Raw genomic sequence first — 15,641 nt, forward strand, 5'->3', positions numbered from 1 at the left:
CAATTTGATTGTATTTTCCGAGTCTCTTCATGGTGGTAGTGCTTCAGTCAGTGATGCTCGTTTCGCGTCGCGAAAGGACCTTACGGCATTACGATCCTAAAATATGTCGAGTCTATGACGATCGGAGGGGCTTTTTGAAAGTCCAGGATTTGCGGACCGCATCCTGCCATTTCAGTGACTGGAGGTTTTAGCCGGTAGTCGGTGGCAAGGAAAGAAAGCCATTTTTATTCTGAGTTCGAACATCATCTTTGATCGTAAAAGAAGCTGACTAAACGCTGAGATATAAGCCTGAGGTATATTGATTCAAAATGGTAAAGATGGTGGTCATTCTTTACGAACGAGTTAACAGAACGCATACGCATATGATATGAGCGTCGACAACCGGATGTAAATGGTTATGCAACTGTCACACACACAGCACCAAACAAGTAAGTCGATATTTAACAGAATAAGAGGCATAAATGCCAACAAACCCTGAGCAGTTTGATCTTAGGGTAAATCCGTATAGAAATCCACTCAACAAGGTGTGGCATATACCACGTCATATACCTACTATCCACCCACTAAGGCCCTGGCCTCGCTCTTCACGCCGTCACGGTCGCGGCCCCGTCCTGGACGCCGCGTGACCGCTCTAAAGGCACGTGGTGCGACAGATGATCTCGGGTGACGGCGTACGGGTCGCAGTTGGAGCTTGGCCGCCGGTCCTCCAGGTAGCCCTTGCCCTCCTCGGCCACCTGACGCGGGATTGCGGATGCTGGCGCCGCGGTTGGCCACGCCTGCAAACGCACGGGGCGCGTGCCATCACAGACGAACGAGGAGCGACGTAAGTGGAGGGTCGCTCCTGTCCTGAGGACATTGTCCATCATAATCCCATTTCATACAAGGCTTAGAGGCCGGTGTCGCGGCCGATATGATCAGTGACTGGCCGATGGCATGGTGAGCCGTGTTTGGTCCTGACCTGCCGAGAAGTCGGTGATGGCCGAGGTCTCGTGCAGCCCCGTCAGCCGGCGGGCGTTGTCAGAACCTCCCTTGGGGTCGTAGCACTTGATGTGGTCATCGTGAACCGATCCCAGCTTTTTGATCGCCTCCTCGATAGCACTGGAATCAAGGGGAACGGAAGATCAGTGACGTCACTGGATTGGTTACACACCATGCTCTGCAGCCAGCTTGGTAGATAGCGTGAGTTTCTGGCGTTTCAGGCGGAAACCACAGAAACATCTCGCTCAGTTTTTCATGTGACGCTGTTCAAACTTGGCGGTCTGTCAGGTTGTGTAAAAGATGCCAGGTAGAGCGGAGCTTAGAACATAAATGCAGTATGATGCTAGAAGTGCACTAGATGTGCAGTGAAGGCTCGCACCTAAACACTTCACATTTTCAACACATGGTTTTACACTCAACAGTTGACAGCCTGCAACTGAAAGTGGCGTGGCGCAAATGCAAATAGTGAATGTATTGTAAACTTAATGAAATAATATGTCAAAAATTATTGCAAGAAACTCTCAATTAGCTGTACAATGTTTGCATCGAGAGGATATTTTAGCTGCTATCAAACAACTTCAGCGGAATAGGATTCGGTTTATAGCTGTGTGAAAAACAGGCCTACATTGACCATGTGAACCTTATGGGACTGTAGGAAAAGTACCTGGTTGAACGGTTGTGCTAACACACCTTCGGTGTTGGCTGGTTTCTTGCGCCATATAGAACGACAGAAAGGAGGTCATAAAGAGTGACAGAAAAGAGGATGAAGCAAACAGAGACGTCCTTATCAGATAAGTGGCATTTCCTTTCAGCCTTCCGCTAGCTCACTAGTAACGAGGTCGCAAATTGACAGCGAAGAGATTCATTGTGGTTCAAGGTTTAACGAATTATTTGCTTGTCCGGCGTCATGTCATATGTGGAGCCGACGAGCTCGATTCTCTCTCTCTCTCTCTCTCTCTCTCTCTCTCTCTCTCTCTCTCTCTCTCTCTCTCTCTCTCTCTCTCCTCTCTCTCTCTCTCTCTCTCTTCTCTCTCTCTCTCTCTCTCTCTCTCTCTCTCTCTCTCTTCTCTCTCTCTCTCTCTCTCTCTCTCTCTCTCTCTCTCTCTCTCTCTCTCTCTCCTCTCTCTCTCTCTCTCTCTCTCTTCTCTCTCTCTCTCTCTCTCTCTCTCTCTCTCTCTCTCTCTCTCTCTCTCTCTTCTCCTCTCTCTCTCTCTCTCTCTCTCTCTCTCTCTCTCTCTTCTCTCTCTCTCCTCCTTCTCCTCTCTCTCTCCTTCTCTCTCTCTCTCTCCTCTCTCTCTCTCTCCTCTCTTCTCTCTCTCGCTTTCTCTATCTCTCTTCACCCAACCAAGCACAATATGCCAGCCCTTTGATTCCATCTTCCAGATGGCAGCAATTCTCCAGGAAGCCGGCGGCATCCATTGTGCGATGTTGTACCACGCCAGTGAATGAGGTTGTGACATCCAAACAAATAACACCGGATCTGCCGAAAGGCGAGGTTTCTGTTACCGAATGTCATTACAGGACATGTAAATTTGCATTCTCCCGATCACAAAACTTTGTGATTATTCAGCTACACCGGTCTGGTCCATTGTTGATATCAGATTTCAGAAAAGGCAGTGAGATTCGAGGCCGCAGGATTTTGTAATTAATTCCAAGCCCCTGGGGACGTTGGCGCCGGCCTTATGCAGGATGGAATCGTGCGTGAGGCCTTGAATCCTTGTTACTTATCCATAGCTTGCACTCTGAAATTACGAGACTGCGTGCTTGGTGGAACACTAAGTACCTCTTAAGGCACAAAGATCAGAACAAAATTGGTTCTAATGCAGGACACCTTCAGATAACGGCAGTTCCAGCGACTGATCGAGCTCAAATCCTTCAAAGGCTGAGCAATTCTTCAGGAAAGAATTACCCCGTCCCTGTGTGTAGGGGACCTGACTGATAAGCGTCACCCTGTTTAATCTCGCACTAGGTAAGGTTCTCCGAGGAGCGCACAAAAGAACAAACTTCGGGGCGCATATTTACAGTCGATGCCGGGTACCTCCCAGCCTGGGCAGGCTTACGGGGAGGGCTCCTGCAGTCAAATTCTCTTGCCTTACTAACTATTCTGGTCCATGCGGCCGGGTTGCCTGTGTGTGTGTGTATCTGCATAATGCTTACAGATTAAAGCACATATGCACAGATGATGATACAGTGCAAAGCTTAAAGAGGCCGGCAAAAAAAATGCGGCGATTATTTCGGCCACGATCGTACATCGGTTCCTGTTTAACAATTAGCTATCTAGCAATGATACTACACTGCTTCCAACAGCCCGCCGCACGGGGGCACTACCATGCCGTCGCGCCCCGGGGCGAAACTGTGCTATTCCGTCACTGGCCGCGCCGCCGACCAATTAGGCAACGGCGCGGCGGCCTTGGACACGGCGGCGGCGGGCGCGAGCGGCGGCCTTGGACGCCGCATCACGACGAACGCCTCCCAGACGTCCGGACGCGTCGGTGCGCGGCTAACAGGCCCAAGGACACGCACAGACGCACAGCAGGCCACCCCTCGAGGCTGCGCACAAACGGAGCGATGGGAATCGTTTTTACGCAGCTGAATGAAGCGGGATACACGTTGGCGTGAATCACGGGAACAGGCCAGCTGAAGCTCCCGCCGGTGTCTGGCGCGGAAAAAAGTGCAGCTTTCATGTGTCGATATACGAACAGAAATTGTGCTTGTGTACGTGATGAAATCAAATGAAAGGCACAGCGTCAAGACGCGCACATCTCGCGACATAAAAACACTGGGGACACTTATGATTCTGGTGGCAAGGTTACGAATGGGCGAAGCCGTTGGAAAGCACAGCCACAAAGCATTGGCCAGAACACAGACGTAACTTGAAACAAATTCATGCACGTGGAAAAATGGAACGATGACTTAGAGGCTTTCGTGCGCTTATTGTGATTTCGTGTGCCCATGTTGTGTTTTCGTTTGTTAACACTTATTCCATTTGTGATACGAACGATTGATTTATAACGCTGTCGGTGCTAAAGTCGCGAAGTCATTTTTTAAATGTTTCTGTCGAAACAATATGTGAAAGCACTTTCGTTACCCAATCAGGTATGAAATCTCTTTTCTATTTGAGTTTTCTTTTGCCTTATTTTTATATTATTCTATTTTTACCCGATCTTTTCGTTTTTTTTCATATCGCTTCATATTTTAAACACACCATTAATAATCATTTCATGCACGCGGCTCGGTACTAACTTAACGATGGACGCCTGGCAGCATGGTGAGAACAGACGGCGGTGGAAGGTAGCTGTTAGACGGAAAGAAGCTGCGTCGACAGTGCGGCACTCACGCGATTACCGTTGTTCTCCCGCATGGCAAGAGTGCTGTAGTTAGTGTGGCAGCCGGCGCCGTTCCAGTCGCCCGGAATCGGCTTAGGGTCCATGCTGACCACGATGCTGAAGGTCCTCGGCGGTGCGGTGGAGCAGGAAGCGCGCCATCCAGAGGTCGTCGCCCATCTGGATGCCCTCGCAGGGACCCACCTGGAACTCCCACTGTGAACGCGAGTAACTCCGAGTTAGAGGCAGATTCCCTGGTGCTCACACGAAGCTGCAGGTGGGGCTGGAGCGGAGGGCGGTAGAATGGATGCATGGACGAATATCTTACCAAAAGTAAACGTAGGTCTAAATAAAACGTGAACACTCTGTATCATGCAAAAGAAGACAAACATCTTATTGCGGAGAGGAAGATTCAGATGCACAGCGCGGGGAATACCCCAACACACACCTATCGCTGTAAAAATTACGAAACCCTAGAGTGATCTGTTTACCGCGTGACACTTTCGACACTGAACCGTGACTGGACCGGCATCCCGAGGGGAAAACCTGTTGTTACGCAACCACTGGCATAACATAACGTTGGCTTTTCGGGCGACGGCCCAGGCTGGCTCCCGCGGAGCCCAGCAGAGTTCGTGGCGGCTCCGCTGACAGCGTCCGCTTCCTGGAACGAGCCCTAGGCACAAATTCCAACTCGATTTGGATCTGTCGACCTTTCCGCCCTTGCCCGTCCTCTTATCTGGGCTGACCCCGGACGACAGGAACACGCTCGAGATTGCAGGTGCGTGCGGTGCCCACGATCGCAGCCTCGTACGTTCGCAGCCTCGCACCTAGCAGGGCACCGCACGATGACGTCGTCTTACCACAGCATCACGACGTCGTCCGGACGGACGCACCGCTGCACCGAGGGTCATCCGTGAGCATGTTCGTGTTTCGACCAGTGACAAGAGGTGGGACGACGGGATAATCGCCGCTTTGCTGCCCCTATGAGCAGCGAGTGCGACCTCTGATCCAACCTAGAGCTGACCTGAGAGGGCATCACTTCGGCGTTGGTGCCTGCGATCTTGACAACCGGCGTAGAGGCAGGCGCGGTAGTGGCTCTCCACAACGTCCCGGCCGTACACCTTGTCGGCGCCAACTCCACAGTAGTACGGGCCCTGCAGTACGTACCAAAATTGTAAATGTGATGTGAGGCGTAACGCTGGGTGAATTGTTACAATGATCCTGCATACAAAAGGATACCGGCACCAGCCAATATGCACGCCTACCGGCACGGATCCGACAAGGTTTTAGTGTGTGTTGTAGTCACTGGTACCAGCTTCCCCATGCGCTTAATGCATTTCAACACGTACTGACACCGACAGCCGTGCACTGACTGATAACGCGCCGTTTTCAGTACCATCGGCACCAACTCAGTATCGGCTGCCATTGGCACAGCTCCAAAATATGAGCATGCTGAACACATCTTTCAATTGAACACGGCCCGCGCTGCTGAGCCATTGTCAAGGCTCGGCAGTGCGGTCCTGCCGCCTCTGTTCTGGTCAGGTGAGATGTAGGCGGATGGAAACCACAAATAATGACTCAACACGGATACGATCCATCACTGCGTACGTAGAGTTCACAAACGTTCCAAGAGAAGCAATCGATGTCGATTCGGATCCACTGGGCACATCTCACATGGCACCGATTACAGAGGAGCGGTAGATGACAGGTTCGCAGGTGTTACACCCATAACGCCCGCGGATCTGGTAGAATAGGTCCGCGGGTGTTACATCAGAACACACGCGGATCTGTTAGGCCGAGACATCTGGCCTGACGTAGTGTGATATTGTTGATAAGGGCTGTGATAAATGATGTTCACTCCTAGCTGAACATTTACCGCCTGCCAACTGTTCAGATAGTAGCAGGTGCTGTTAACAAATACCCACTGCACCAGAGACAACTCTCACTGATCGTCGGCGTCGGCACTGAGGTCGAAAGCAATGCTTTCACGACAAACGGCCAACTGAAAGGTGTCGGGACTGGCTCAGTGCGTAACACAATATCCAAGACTGCTGCCACACAAACCTGCGGTCCCGGGAATCCGTTCTTAGGCCACCCGAACGGGTGCAGGTCCAGGTCAAGCAAGGTGTATTCTTGCTCCATGCCGAACCAGGGGTGCTGACTGGCAACCTCGGTCATCACCTGTCAGGGCAAAGAGCCGCGTCAGTCTCGCGTTTGCTGCTAAACCCCACGAGAATGGGACGACATTGCTAACAGCATGATTTTTTTAAAAGTATTTTCGTAGTTAACTGCAATCATCAGGAAGAGAGAAATTCTGCCTCCAAAGGTTAACCGACATTTTTTTGAAACTTGGATTATGAAGTTATGGTATTCCCGCTTGATCCAGACACCGTTATGCTTTTGATAACAGCACATTTTTTGCAAACATGTGGCATTTGTATGGGCAAATGTCATGGTACGGAAGGCTAACTCTGGGCTATGGAAGATTGTTAATACCACTGTCATGCAGAAGCCCCGTGACAGTACTGCAAGCCATAGTGGTGCGACGCCATGATTGGAGAAAGGTGTAACTAAGCTTAAGTTCGCAATATTCTATATTTACTGGGATAGAGTAGCCGTCGTTTAAAATCACAAGTGTCTCCTTGCGCTAAAAACCGCATAACTGGAAACTTCGAAACGATCCTAACGGTTTAAATTGTATTCGTCCCATAATTTCACCTCCGCTCTTCGTCCTTTGCATCATCGCTTAAGGTATTTTGATGCAGGTAGTCTGAGATGCTGTGAGTGTTGCGGGCAACAAGAACGCAGGCAGCGCCTTATACATCTAGATCGGGCTACAATCCATGTGTCAATAGACCGACGGTAGCATAACAGGTGGAGTAGAATAACAACAAAACAACTCACGGTCGGCTGATTCTGGCGATCTGGAAACCTCTGAATGCTAATTTACCTCTGGTCTTCGTTGAGCGCCCGGCCGGGCCGCACACTGCCTTGGTGCGTTGTTTACGCTGGGTACGGGTGTCTTCAAACGAATGAGCTGCATTACAATAGTTTGAAGGTCGGTCAAACCTGCCAACATTACCACCTAGCTCGACCCCGGTTACCTGGTTGCAGGAGTGCCGCAGATTGGTAACATGCGGCGTCTTGTCATACTTGAAGGTCTCACAGAGCACCAGCTTGTCGCTCTTGGCGCGGAAGGGATCAGAGTAGATCACCTGTGAACAGCCAGGAGTCAGATCAGGCCTCCTCATTACACCGTCACGTGACTGGAAAGGGGCACGGACAGCACCCGGCGCCTCACGGCCCTGTTTAATATTGCATTGTACTGGAAGATTTCGGTCGGCGGCTGATGTTGCACCGGCCGTCCCAATCACTGCACCGACGGGAAGCGTGACACAGCTTCAGCACGCCGCTGTCCTGCTCCTGTCTGGACACTCGAGGACATCCGGCACCGCGTCACTCGCCTCCAGTTGCAGGCATCCAGCGCGGCCCACTTTGGCATGGAGGTAGACCTTTGGATCGGCTCTCCTCAGCTGCAAATGGGTGCCCAGCCGTGCCCACCTTGGGGTACAGGTAGACGTCAGAGTTGCTGCCTTCGGCCTGCCCGGTGGAGGAACCGTCGAAGTTCCAAATGGGCAGCTGGGCCGGATTATGCGGGATGAAGTCGAGTGTGCGTGTCTTCGCGCGCAGGTTCTCGCCGCTGCCGTCAATCCAGATATACATGGCCTTCGACTTCGCCTCTGGCAAGTCCAGCGAAATGAACTTCTGTAGCGTGCTCTTGTTGGTCGCCACCAGGCTGCCGACGCGTGCCATGGCTGTGCCTTTGTTGCTGCGGAGCAGAACGAAAGTGTTGCCGATCAAAATATGGCATTGGTGAAACGCTCAAGTAATCAGGTGTAGGCAGTGCAATGGTCGTATTAACATGGCCCAGATTGAACTGATGGGAAGCAGACAAATAGAACATGCGGTAATCGCATCCAGTATTTGCACTACGTTGCATTGCACCTTGCACCTATCCATTCACGACATACCACTGGCGGCAGATCGTATTGTCAGATGGTGTAGGGGCAAGCCGCTTGAGCCCCTGAAGACCACTCGGGGGCACTTCAAATAGCAGGGGCCAGGACCCGGTGTATATGGGGGTCCATTGGAAGTTATGGGCCTCTGTGAGTGTGAAAGGCTCATTGGCGTCCTCGACTTTCTTATGACCACTGGACGTCTAAAGGGCCGCTGTCCTTTTTCAGAAATGCTATACAGGTCAGGAGGGTCCTTAGAGTTGACTATGAGTTTTGTGTGCAGGTGATTGGGAGTGTCAGTCGGCCACGGCCGGTGATGGCCAGAACAGGCCTATGGCCAGGCCACCGGCGAGCGCCGTCAGACCAAGCCTGGTGATCCGATGTGCTTGCGTGGCTCCTCTGTTCCCTTTATATATGCTTAATAATCTTACGTCAGAAAGGAAACCTCACTAACTGAACGAGGAGGGTGGTCGTGTCGGTAAGGCAAAGCGACCCACTGTCGAATGATAATTTCCTCAGGGGAGTGCAACATAGCGATATATGTTGAAACTTTTCTTTACCATGATCGTCTTAAAACTTGTAAAATTGCGATGAGTGAAACTGTAAGACCCCTGTGTAGACATAGAAAAGAAGTCATCGTGATAAGTATTCCACTGTCGAAAACTCGGGAGCTCAAGCAAATTTGCTAAGGACAAGCAGGGCACGTAATCGAGCGTACTTTTTGGGGATACCAGTGTCGGCAGTGGTCATATCAGCGGCCCGAGGTCTCGGCTACAGCCGAGATTGGAGCCCGGCGTCATCGATATCGTAAACATTTGTACGCAACTACCTTTTAGTACAGGCACAATACCATGATAGCAGGCCTAAGAACATGTCTACCGCTGAGATATTTTGATATCGCGCTGTGAGCATCTTTGTTACATCCCGTGACCGACGACGCATGCTTATGGGTACGCAAATTGTGAAGCTTTGTTGATGAAATTTTATGTTCTAAAAACTCCGCATTATCAGATAAGTCAATAATAGGCTATTTCAAAAATGAATCTTAAAACTTTTGATTCGCCTCTTCTCTCCAAGTGCTCGTTAACTAGGCGAAGATCAAATGGCCTCTGGTAACGGCATCAAGAGCGGTCAACATGAATATCAATTGCTGCCGAAAGCGACAGGCTGCAACTAACCATTAAATTATATGTTTTCTCTAAAAAGATAAGTGTGATAGGGATTATCACAGGCCATTGGCATGCATGTTTATTCATGCTCCTATCAGCTAGCCCCGACACAGACTAACAAGGAACAGAGAACAAGAGGCAAGGGCATAAGGAACAAAGATGTTTCATGAGACCCGGGTGAGGGTGGAGAAACGCGTCGCACGGTGTACCTATCCGCCGTGGGCTGCAAGATGCTTTTTTCAATGAGCAAGTACGCTTTTTGTTCGTCACGTCCGGCAAACCATCACAACTGTGGAAACGGTCACAATCACAGATACAGAAGCACACACAACCGGAGGGACACTGGGACGGACAACGGGAAAAACCGTATCGGCATGGCGCGCCGGCGGCTGGCCGCCCCGCGCCGACGCCTCTACAAAATACAAGCCCGGCAGAGGAATCGCCGTCCCTTCGACGGTTCCATGAGATCCCCGGCCCTTTTAGATGCTTTACAACTTTGTGTTTTATGATAAGCCTTGCAGAAAACGGCCTTCTGCAGGAATGTTGAGATATCTTACTCATACATTATTTCTGATCTGGTACATGTCGTGCGCTGCTTTCTTGTGTGCATCGTATCGTAGTAGCTATCGTACCAAATATACAAACATGTCGCTAATGTGTGGTATTAAATCACGTTTTGACCCCTGCTAGGTATTTCTCTATGCGTTTCAATGAACAGTCTGTAGGGAAAATAGCAGGTCAATGACTAGTGTGCGTCCTGAACTTTGTTCCATGAGGCAGGACGCATCGTAGTCAGGTTCATGTTTTGACGTTAATTCCTCTATCTTGCATAGTCCATGTACTTTGGACAGCACATGGCGCCTGTGAATTTTCCACGGGTCGAACTGAATTGGTTCATGTTTTGACGTTAATTCCTCTATCTTGCTTAGTCCATGTATTTTGGACGGCACATGGTGTCTGTGAATTTTCCACGGGTCGAACCGAATGGGTTCATGTCTTGACGTTAATTCCTCTATCTTGCGTAGTCCACGTATTTTGGACAGCACATGGCGCCTGTGAATTTTCCACGGGTCGAACTGAATTGGTTCATGTTTTGACGTTAATTCCTCTATCTTGCATAGTCCATGTATTTTGGACAGCACATGGCGACTGTGAATTTTCCACGGATCACACTGAATTCCTACCATGAAGGGATAAATTCCTCACAGATGCTTGACTCAACGACTCCTCGGGGGTAGCGACGGAGGAAGGCCTACGCGTCACATAGACCAGCGCTTCTCGCGGGTGGGGATGGAATACAGTGAGCCGCTGAGAAGTTCCGGCGGGCCCACGGGCGATGTCGGCCGATAGCTCAGTGACGATGTAGAGTGGGGGCCACGTGGGGACGCCGTGGTGGCTTCACACCAGTTCGCTTCCATTCACTGGCGAAAAATTCCGAGGTATGTGTGGTGTATGGCTCTCTGGTTTCACTCATGATGAAAAGGGTATGCTCGTTACACTTGGTCAGACTGTGTGTAGCGACAACACTAAGGCCTCCCTTCAATATGACCGGTGAACCAGCATGCATGACGCACTGTGAGTGTTGGAAGGCTAGTTGCGGAATCCCAGTCAAGTCAAGCTCTCTGCTCATGTAAGGACGAAAACTTCCGTTTCATAAAAGCCCATATATTGTAGGTGACCCAATGTTTTTCGCCAACATTTGCAGCCTGTCCTAGTACGTCGGTTGATGACAAGAAATTGCCCGGATGGTAGTTACCAACTGTAATAATTGCATTTATGCACGTTGGGTTTTGGGCATCCTGTGATTGCCGTTTTGCATTGGTGAGGACATCGTTGGGAGATCATGATAATATTTCATCTAGCTACGCAGACAGCCAGAAGGAAGAATGTTGCAAGAGTAAGAGTTCAGGCGCGGTAGTTGAAAAAGTACAACCACATGAGAAAAACCATATGGCTTGAAATAATGGAGTTGCAATTGCATTAACGCGTGTTGGGCTTTCGGAATCTTGTGATGGCCGTTTAAAGTTGGTGAGGAATCCGTTGGGATCATGATAATATTGCTCATAATTGAAAAGCCTTTTCTTCTAGTTACCCCGACGGCCAGAAGGAATAGTGTTACATGAGTAAGAGTTCAAGCAAGAAAGTTAAAAAAGTACATCCGGACGAGGGAAACCATATTTCTTGAAATAATGCAGTCCCGCGCGTACCATAATGCTGGCCAGTATGGGGAGTACCAGCCAGGAGGTTAACAACATAACGAACGAAAACAACGAAAAAGCACGAATCTTAACTAAAAATCCGCCTAACGGAAAGGGAAATGCAAAAAGACTCACAGAAACCAATTATTGCGCTCAAGCCTTCGACAAGAAGGACGTGGGCTCTTGCCTCAGAGATAACGGGATAGGTAGTGGTAGATTCCGGACAACAAGTGCATTTATCAGTTATAATTTGACTAATGCCTTCTGAAGTTTGTCAGAAAATATACACAAACCGGGCCATTACCTACCATTAGGCGGTGGAGCACATCAACCCTGAGCCCTTACGTAACATGAGAACAGCGAGCTTAGAATCTCAGATGGTAGGCTCTCGTAAGAATGCGTATGAACCATGTCCACATGGCTTCTAATTGCAGTTATTTAAAACCGGTGACTTAAGATGCTGGAGCATTACGCCAAGATCCGCGTCTTTGAAAGTTGAACATTGGTGCTCTTCCGTCACTAACACTCCCTCATTATTCCGGTTGAAGCGGATGAGTTCAGCTCTGGTTTGGACTCTAAATATTCCAAGCTTTCCAGGAAACCCATTCTACATACACTCGGTAGGGATTTGAGTGATTCCGAAGGCGAGTCCGACCACTCTCCGAATCGGACACAACTCTGCTCTTCATGACGACTATCGACGTGGAATTGAAAGGCCAGCTAAGGTACATCTCCCCGAAACCGTATAACTGACCGCGGCTGACATAAATGTCGTTATAAATGCCCGCTGTCCGTTCGTGGCCCGGCTAGGCCCAACCCAGTGCAACCGACCCTCACAGCCTACCTTGCCTTCGGAGATACGCAGCTGCCCACCAGACGCACAGTCAGGCCGGTGGTCGGCCGGCCGCAGTTTTGTAGAGGGCACTGAAGGTCGGTCCTCGCCTGGGGCGAACTTCTCAGCTTCGTTCAGGACGACGCCCGACGCCCGTGGAGGGGATCGCTTTAAAACGTTTTTTGCGTCAGGATGGAGCTCATTTCGGTGAGATGTGATGCAGCCGAGTCGCCAGGGACCGGTCGCGGAGCAATGCGGGAGGTAGAGGACATTTAAAGAGTGTGTCTGCTTTGAGGACTATTAGAAACTGTCTGGTGAGCCCTCAGGACTATTATTCAGGACTATATCAGGACTAGTCTGGTGAGCCCTCAAGACCAGCCATTCTTACAATTGCATTAGAGGGACCAACTGCACTCACACCTGGATAAGATGAGCAGATGAACCGCACGCTTTTTGCAGGGCCAAGCTACGCGGTTACCATTTGGGAGCAGCTCAGCACATCGTGTTTTTCTTCTCTCCGGAGCTCGAGATTACATCTCCCGCACGGCTGCCACTGGCGCAGGCAGGGCATTCCAGTTGGCTGCCGTACACCCGTGGTGTATTTTTATCGGCGACGGTTGCAATGGGAAATACTGTGGTACTAGCTTTAAGTCGAAGAAAACAAAGTTGAAATGGTCATAGATGGTAATGATGAAGTCATCTAACGCGGTGTATAAGGAATCAAAAACGCTTGGCAAAGCTGCCCGTTGTGTTTGGGATGTAGTCCTGCACGTCATTTGACTTTGCGTGACCTGCAGCACTTGCCAGTTGTGTGTGCTGCAGGCTCCGGGCGACTGGTGGAGTGTAGGCGGCCCGGGCGAGGCTGCAGCATCTGCACTAGCAAGGCGCTTTACACACATGAGGCAGATAGTATGTGCAACACATTTGTTCACAGAGCTACAGAGCCATTTAGCTTTATCCACATTGTACTACAATCATCCATCGTTCCAAAAACGTGAGCTGACAACTTCATCCAAGCAGTGCGATCTTATCAACAGAGATAACCGCAACTGCTTGTAATGAAGAACATTTAAGGACACGTACGTATGCTCACACCAGCACTGCACTAGCACGTGAGGCACCAGGCAATCACAGCGAGCAGGCTGCAGTGGGCATGCATCACGTGTTCAGCCGTCTCGCATACGGTTACAGCCTTCTTTTCCGACTATTGACGTCGTGTATTTCAAAGGTGGTCATATTTGAAAATTACCTTTTTTAGTATAAACAAGGACAGAGTCGTGGGGCTTGAGTATGGATAAGGGCGGAGTTCAGCAGCGTTATGGGGAGACGTGTTTTGATCCGAAGTTTCATGGCTGTTAATAGCCAAGGGCAACATTCACCTGAACATTTACACCCCAACCGCATATTGTTATATCCGTTACTGACACCAAAACCGTTCTTAGGCGTGAAGCATTGCTGGGTGTCCGAACATTCTTACTGTCAGCTACCGTCTTTGTCTTTTAGGTGTACTGAATAAACGTTGAAATTATGTCTGTACTCCACGTTGCTTGACGCTGACATCATTAAAACGTCAAAGGCCAGTCACGCCAATTCGGCCATTTGCACACATAGAGACGCGAAATGTTCGTCACAGAATGGATGAGGTTTATCATCCCTGGTATGCGCTTAAGAGATGGCTTGTCGCTGTGACCAGTCCCATGCATGACCAACCGTCCTGGGTTCAGTCGCGATGTTTGGTGTCTGCACGGCAAAAAAAAGAACATTCTTTTTGCGAGCATTTTACGCATTGCAGCCAACGGGCTCGAGGAAAGGCGATGTCTATGATCTGCCCCTTCGCTGACTTCTTTTGTCGAAAGATGTCACCTGTGGCTCTAAAAGCAGTCACGAAAGGGTATATTGGAATAAATGCATGACATTATTCGAGCAGTGGTATTGTTTTTGACATCCTTTGCGCGTTTTGAGGCACTTTCAGAGGAGACATTGAGCTTTATTTGAAATCCTGTGGCCAATGTGTCTTATAACGTTTCGGCTGCGTTTGTTAACTTTTGTAGGGAGGAGGGAATCCAACGGCTCGGGATTAAATCTTGCCTCCAGACTGCGACGAAGAAGCGCATGGCCGTGTGCAGCAGATAGTGATGTCATATGATAATGCGCAATCTTACGCATTTAAGTCAAGCTCTGTGTCGGATTGGTCATTCATTACTTAAATTGACGAAAAAAGGCATCATATGATATTCTAATGGCCTACAAAATATGACATGCATCGATCTAACGGAAACCTACGTGCACCTGAGGCGCGCAACAACAATTTGATAGAAAGCATGCACGTGGCTGTCCTTTTAATATCAGCACATGCATTTTCTACACCACAGTCACAACAAACCCATTCTAAACATTTTTTGACACTTTATTTCTGTGCATTTCATGGAAGTAGCTGGCTTCTGCCTTCAATTTGATACAAGTGCTGGTAAATGCGAATTGTCCATGGTGTGTTGTGGAACATAACTGAGTATAATTGAGTATGGTTGATTATGATTGTACCGTTGATCACAATTGTTAATGACAAAACATCGCTGAGTTGAAAGATGTGGCGCGATGTCGAATCCAGCCAAAAATGTTTGCATGCCGCTCGAGTGTCACGCAAGAAGAGTTACCGGAAGGAAAAATCCCAACTCTGTTGTGCTTTTTACTGATTGTCACATCAGACGCGTACCATTTTACCGGTGGTACCAGTTTTGTCGGAATCCTTCGCACATCTCAGAATTTTGATTTGAATTAGCCTTCCCTGCGGGGTAATCTCATTTGGCTTCATTATCACTGCCATGAAAGTAATACATTTAATTTGTCTTGATTTTTCCAACGTGTGTTCTTTAACACTTGAAATAAAGATCAGTGAAATGGTTCGTTTAATATATGCTACGAAAGCTGTAATCGCTCTGCTCAGACAAAAATGTATGCGAAAATGAAGCAATTATTCCGCGCATTCAACGAAACGTTACGCCATGGCTTTGATTTCTCTCCTATGGCGTTTACCACAGTGGCTCCTTTCGAGCCGCACTTTTTGGCTTTCGGAATGGAAGCATCCTATGATCCGTGTGACGCACTGGTTCAGACTTCAACCAATC

The 15,641-nt window shown here is 49.3% G+C and overlaps 1 pseudogene; it reads right to left on the reverse strand.

The window, feature by feature from the left end:
* Positions 1 to 281: 281 nt before the first annotated feature.
* LOC119093797 (glutamine synthetase-like) lies at positions 282 to 12,574 on the reverse strand (annotated as a pseudogene).
* Positions 12,575 to 15,641: the final 3,067 nt, after the last annotated feature.

This window comes from Pollicipes pollicipes, unplaced genomic scaffold (assembly GCF_011947565.3).
Source record: "Pollicipes pollicipes isolate AB1234 unplaced genomic scaffold, Ppol_2.1 Scaffold_4002;HRSCAF=4701_pilon_pilon_pilon, whole genome shotgun sequence".
Classification (NCBI taxonomy): domain Eukaryota; kingdom Metazoa; phylum Arthropoda; class Thecostraca; order Pollicipedomorpha; family Pollicipedidae; genus Pollicipes; species Pollicipes pollicipes.